The sequence below is a fragment of the Martes martes genome, assembly GCF_963455335.1.
Source record: "Martes martes genome assembly, chromosome: 7".
In the NCBI taxonomy this organism is placed as follows: domain Eukaryota; kingdom Metazoa; phylum Chordata; class Mammalia; order Carnivora; family Mustelidae; genus Martes; species Martes martes.
The window spans coordinates 23889214-23896174 of record NC_137894.1 but is presented as its reverse complement, the minus strand read 5'-3'; the positions used below and the strand labels follow the sequence as shown (position 1 = coordinate 23896174).

Genomic DNA, 6961 nt, shown 5'->3' with positions numbered 1-6961 from the left:
GGCCCCTGGCTGGCTCAATTGATAGAGCATGTGACCCTTGATCTTAGGGTTGTGAGTTCAAAACCCACACTGGTATAGAAATTACTTAAAAACAATTTTTTTTTCTTTTTTCTTTCTTTTTTTTTTTAAGAAACTGTTTATTTTCTATCAACCTTATTTCCATTTTGTTTGTTTTTGTGCAAGAGCTGCATTCAATGATTTTTCTACCCATTCAGTGGCCTAAGCAGTGGGAGCTGCAGACCAGCCTTCAGTGGACAGCTGAGCTCTCTAGTCTTTAGTAGGGAACTGCTAAATAGGCACGGGGGGGCACCTGAATGCCTTCAGACCACTCTGTGACTTCAGGTTGAGTAGCGGTAAACTCCGGAGCTGGAGTAGTCCATTCATCCTGAAATTCCTCCTTGGTCACAGCCTTTTAAGCAGCAGCCTGCTCTTCCTTTTCAATCTCCTCAGGATCTCTGTAGAAGTAGAGAACAGGCACCACCTCCCATGGATGGTCATGGAAATGGTGTCACGCATGCGTAGAACTTCCCTGGCCAACAACCACCACCTCAGACCCGCTGAGTGAGCTCCCTTGTTCTTGCAAGGGATGGCGATGTCCACATAGCGCGGAGGAGAGTCTGTGTTACACAGAAAAATGGTAGGCGGGTTAACATAAGAAGCCTCTGTGAGAGGCTGGTGGTCAGCCCTGGGATCAGCAAGACCCAGAAGTCTGGGCTCCCAGAAAGCTGCCTGGATCTGGTTCGTGAAGGTTTCAAGAGTGAAGAGGACAGCAATAGGAGTGGTTCCAGTAGCAGCAGCAAATTTTAGCCCAGTTTCCTGGCCAGTATTCCTGGATGATATGACACGGACATCAGCTGGGTGTACAAGGGCCATAATGACCCAAGCTGCCAGCAGAAGCTTCTCTCAGGTTCTCTTCCGATTTATGATGTAGATACCATCACTTTTGCATTTGTAGATACACTGTTCCATTTGGAAGTCAAGGTTAGGGCCACCTAAGTGGGTTCCTGCTGCAAGAAATTTGAGGATATCCTCCTTCATTTGCAGAACATCAAGGGCTCCAGACATTGTGAAAGTTTCCCTTTAAGTTATGATGGGAACCCAAAACAACATTGTATTGACCCCTCCCCGGGTAGTGTGGAAAGAAAAATAGAATCTTAAAAAAACAAACAAACAAAAAAAAAGATAGGATGCCTGGGTGGCTCAGTCAGTTAAGCCTCTGCCTTCAGCTCAGGTCATGATCCCAGAGTCCTGGGATGGAGCCCCGCATTGGGTTCCCTGCTCAACGGGAACCTGCTTCTCCCTCTCCTTGGCCCCTGTCCCCTGCTCATGCTCTCTTTCACTCTCTCTCTCTCAAATAAATAATCTTAAAATTTGTTAATTAAAAAATTTTTCTTAAAAGATAAGAATACAAGATAAACAAAGATGGCAATCCACAGCAAAGGGCTTGAGTTTATTTGCAAACATGCTGAGTTTGGAATATCTGCATGGTAGCCAGTTTTAAGTGACCCATGGAAATTTAACACACAAGGAAATAGTTGGGAACTCTAGGAAATGCCAAATGTGGAACACTGCTTAAATGCCTAAAGAAAATATTTAGCACCACAATCCCATCCCCCACCTTGGGAAAGGCAACATATCCCCACCACCAAGAGCCAGCCCCATTCCATTCTTTCTGCCCACAGAAGGGGACCCAGTGTGTTTGTATCCACAGTGGGCCAATGTTTAACTCAAGCAGCAGAAGACAGTCTGTCATCATCTGTGAAGGAGAGAGGGAAGTTGCTTTCGTTATTTCTCCCTTTATTCCTGCCTCAGATCTCCCTTTACTCAGTAAGTAAATCAGCAGTAAGTAAACCAAGGTTGTGTTTGCTTCTCTTGGCCAGGGCTCTATCTCAAGGATGGTTAGATACCGATTGTGAAGAAATCAAACACCCTGCAAGGCAGGGTGTTTGATGATTTCAAGCTTATAATTGAGATAGACCTCACAGTTACTCCTCTGAGTCAAACAGCATGATGAACAAATATCCTTAAGCAATTTCATTCAAATTACCAGTTGCTGAGAAAATAAAACTATACCTCCTAATTTTTATTTGTCCAAGGGAGAATCATTAAATGATTATAAAATGGTGCGCTCCTAAGGGTCAGGTTTCCTGGGAAACGGGCTCTGAGAACGTGTGCAGGATGTTCAATGGGAGTGTTCTCTGGAGCCCGTGAGAGAGAAGGGTGCAAGAAGGGGCAGAGGGAGCAAGTGCAGCGTAATGCCTCCGTACAATCCACCTCTAAGGCAAGAGACCTGGGATTTTGTAGCCACCTATGGACCAGTCCCTGGGTGCAAGTAGCCCCCAGGAAGCAGGTATGACTTAGACATGTCAATTTCCCAGGGGCTATTTCCCTGAATAAATGGTCACGGTGTCTTTGGGGAAAACGGTGCATATCATTACCACATACCCTTGCCATGGTGCATGTCATTACCACATACCCTTGCCATGGTGACACAGGGTCTTTTCTTGTGGGTACCCAGCTTCTCTTCCAGCCAATGGGGTTCAGATTCAAGTTTCTAGAAACACTAGCTAAAATGTATAGCTGAAGATAAGGTTTTTTACTGAGTACTTTGCCTCTGAGAATAGATACACTATTTTTAAGAACATCATGGTTTGTTTTGTTTTGTTTTCAGAGCAATCTCAACATAGAAAATGAAAACTGATGACCTTACATTCAATACAAGAATTCTCTTTATATGTTCTAAGCCAAGAAAAAGAAGTCTGTATATCCCATGTACATGCCTACTAAAGTGTGAGTATGTGTGTGTATGTGCATGTGTGTTAATTTTGCCCTGATTAAAAATAAGGAGTATTCCTTCATGGCACCCTTTTGTTATTTTCTTTTAAGATTTTATTTATTTATTTGAGAAAGAACAAGCACAACAGAGGGAGAGGGAGAACCAGACTCCTGGCCGAGCAAGGAGCCCGATGGAGGACTCAGTCCCAGGATCCTGGGATCATAACCTGAGTCAAAGGCAAACAACCCACTGAGCCACCCAGGCACCCATATAGTACTCCTGTTGAATTCCAGCTTATTTGTTACACTAAACAAACTTCATTTGCTTCTTGCTCACTTCTTTTCCCCCTTAATCACTCTGGACCCCAATTTCTTTTTTTTTTTTTTAAGTTTTGTTTTTTTGTTTTTTAATTTATTTGACACAGAGAGAGAGAGCACAAGTAGGCCGAGAGGCAGGCAGAGAGAGAGGGGGAAGCAGGCTCCCTGATGAGCAGAGAGCCCGATGTGGGGCTCGATCCCAGGACCCTGAGATCATGACCTGAGCCGAAGGCAGAGGCTTAACCCACTGAGCCACCCAGGCGCCCCTGGACCCCAATTTCTATTTGAGTCAACTTACACCCATGAACATGTGCACAATGTATCACTCAGCAAACATGACTTTTTCCAAGATAGACACCCTTAATATTTGCCAGTGTTCTCCATAGGATGTATGACAATAATGCAAGGAAAGCCAGAATTATAAATGATGAATTACAAATGCAATTTAAATTATGTAATAGGATTACCACATTAAATGCAAGAGTCCCAGTTACAGTTATATTTCAGAACAACTATATAACTATAGTTTATATATATATTAGTGTAAGTATGTCCTGTGCAATATTGAGACATACACTAAAAATTATTTGTTATTAATATAAATTCAAATTTACTGGCTACCTTGTATATGTTTGTTTGTTTTGCTAACTCTGACAAGCCTACTATACACGATCGGTAGACATTACTCCTCCACACTTCTTAATTTTACTTCTGCCCTTCAATCTTATCTGTCATTGAAATCCACATTGCCTTTCCTCCTTGCAGAGAAGCATTAGGATCATGGAAAATGCTGAAGATAACAGACAAGGGGGCACATCTCTCCCATTTACATCATGGAAAAAGTTGGAACCAAACTGCCTTCTCATCTTAAAAAAACACTCAAGTTTGTTCAGAAGTTTAAACATTCTTGGCAGAATTTTTCAAACTATCACACACAGATATACAAAACCAGTTTTTTTTATGATCCACTTTCATGGTACATCCTAAAAAGAATCATCCCAAAGCTATGCCTTTATATAATTCAGTTTTTGCTACATTTTCAAAAATGTTAGGAATTAAACAATAACTGTTGATGACTGCTCTCACGTCTTTGGGTCAACTGGTCATTTCTGGCTTCTGCGCCAGACTCAGTCGAGTTTGGCTATGCTTCCCTGGGCAGCTGCCAACAGCAGGCTGCTCAGTGTAGGAGTGGTTGTGCCAGGGAGTGTCACTTGTCCGGGAGCAGGTAGGCAGTTGGCAGAGTGCAGGTGATGGAGACCTCTGCCTCCCATTACCCATTACACTAGTTCAGGCTTGGCAGGGATCCAAAAGAGAAGCAGGCAAGGCTCCATGAGGCCTTAGGGTCAAAACTAACACGACTTTACTTCCTCTGCATTCCGCTAGCCAACACATGTAAAAAGCCAAACCAGATTCACAGAGGGGGAAATGGAGTCCATTTCCTGTCAGGAGGGCCTGGAAAGGACATGGATACTGGAAGTGCTAGAGAACTGGATTTGTTTTTCTAATCAATCTGCCCGTCTCTAAATATATTATTTAAGGGCATCTGGGTGGCTCAGTTGGTGAAGCGTCTGACTTTGGCTGAGGTCATGATCCCAGGGTCCTGGAATCGAGCCCCACAACGGGCTCCCTGCTTAGCATGGGAGTCTGCTTCTCCCTCTCCCTCTGCCCCTGCATGTGCACGTGCTCTCTCTCTCTCTCTAAAATAAATAAATAAAATCTAAAAAATAAATGATAAAACTAAATAAATAAATAATTACTTAATGTGCAGACATTCTGTGAGGTAGGAAAAACTTGCTTAGGGAAAAAAGCCATGGGTTGACTTACCTGGTACCTTGTCCAGAATAGCTACCTGTCATTGTCACTTCAACATCAGAACAACCTTCTGTGCAAAACTAAACTGCTCCAACCACCTTTGTTAACTAGGTGATCCTTCATGGCTTCCCGCACTTCAGAGCATTGTTTATTAACAATGAAGGTGAAAGACAAACTTCTTTCTTCACACTACCACCATATTCAAGTGAACGTCTATGAGAAGGGCTACTATTGTGTTTCATTGTCTGTGTTTTCATCAGGAAAAAAGGAGGAGCATGTCACTAGCTGTACTTGTCATATTGGTGATACTTCAGTACATTGACTGTGTCCTTGCTTCACTAGCCAGTGTATCTCTGCAGAGAGCACACCAGTGGTTTCGCTCTCTCACCTTCAACCACAGGCACAAAAGCAAATTGAGGTTGTACAACATTATGAAGTGAATGGTACTGTTGGGTCTGTTATCAAAGGAATGAGACTGAGACAAGGTGAAAGTTATTTAAAGCTTTATTTTATGCCAAGCATTAGAAGTCAGACTGACCGGCCAGGGCCGTCTCCAAAGAGATTGACCCCCCCCAGCTTCCAGGCTCAAGAATCGACTGACTGACCGGTCAGGGCCGCCTCCGAAGAGAGCGACCCCTCCCAACCTTACAGGCTACCTTTTATTGGGTAAAACTGCAACCCATGTCTTGGCATCTCAACCCACCGGGTTTGTGTGTCTCTTGCTGATTGGCTAGTTTCATCTGGTCTGGTGACGTGTTATTCAAGATTACCCCATACCAGGAACCGTTACAAACAGTACTTTCTGGGAAGGCTTAGTCAGTTAACATATTCCGTGTGAATAATAAGATGGTCGTCCTTCCCAAGAAGGAGTCATTTTGGTTTGGGCAAGATCTTCTCACTGTTACAAACAGTACTTCATACTGATTAGATGTCTCCATCTGGCCTGACTCGTCCTTGTATTCTGGGCTCTATTATCAGGAACGAGCCGACTACATTTTACTGGTTTCCTGGACTTGCTTCTAAGTAAGTTTCTTTGGGGGGGAGGGGGAGTCAATTTAAGTTTACTGCACAAACAACAACATGGCTATTTACCCGAGATGGAGTCGCTCTGGCTAAATAGGTCCTTACAGTACTCCCTAAAATGGCTACTTTAACGCTATGTGAATTTCACCTCTATTTAAAAAAAAGAAAAGAAACTTTAGAAAGAAACCACAAATTCAGTACACAAGAAAGAGTACTTTCAGTAGTATGAGAACAGACTCATTGGTCTTCATTGTCTCAGACCACTTTCATCCTCCCCACTTCATCTTACTTGGTGTGTCTTGTCTTCGTTAAAAAATAACTCAAAATACTTGTTCCAGTGTCAGCAAATTAGGATTAAAATTAAATAAAACAAACTTCCCTTAGTTACACTGACCTTGGCTTGATTTTAAATTACAATGATTGTGGCTAAGGTTTTGGTGGATTAAACATGGCAGTGTGGGAGTCAGCTGCTCAGCTCTCCAAGACCCTGAAGATGCAGGCATACCTGATCCTCGCGGTGCCCTACGAAACACTGAATAAATGCCTTAAAACTGCTCAAAAACACATCGTCCCGGAGACGAGCCACATCCTTATGGTGGTGGCTGAGCTGGCAAAGGTCTTGAGCGGCTGCCCTGCTGGGGACTCTATGGTCAGCCTACTGGATGGCGCATGGGAGAAGCTTAGTCCTCAAGAGAAAGGTGGTGGAGTCCATGCAGGGGACGGCTGAGAGCACCAAGCTATGCAAACGCAGGGTCGAGCAACTCAAGGAGTAGCAGCGACCATCCTGTGGCAGCCTCTTGTGGAAGGGGAAGCACCTTGTCTGCATGATGGTGGAGCACCTGTTGTGCTGAGGCTACTACAACGCTGGAAGCTTGTACCCCAGAGTGGCGTCAAGAGCTGCCTGCAGTTCAGCCTAAATATTCAGGAGTTGTTTGAACTCATCTGGCGGAACTAGAGACTGGACGCCACGAGGCATGCAAGAGAGAGCTTTGGTCAGGCTGAAGGGAGCCAGCTGGCCAAGGTGCACCAGGTC

General features: G+C 44.0%; 1 pseudogene across 1 annotated transcript; it reads right to left on the bottom strand.

Moving 5' to 3' along the window:
• Nucleotides 1–219: 219 nt before the first annotated feature.
• On the bottom strand, nucleotides 220–1065 carry LOC308346502 (small ribosomal subunit protein uS2-like; annotated as a pseudogene). The gene has a single exon. The product of its transcript is annotated as a small ribosomal subunit protein uS2-like (transcript).
• Nucleotides 1066–6961: the final 5896 nt, after the last annotated feature.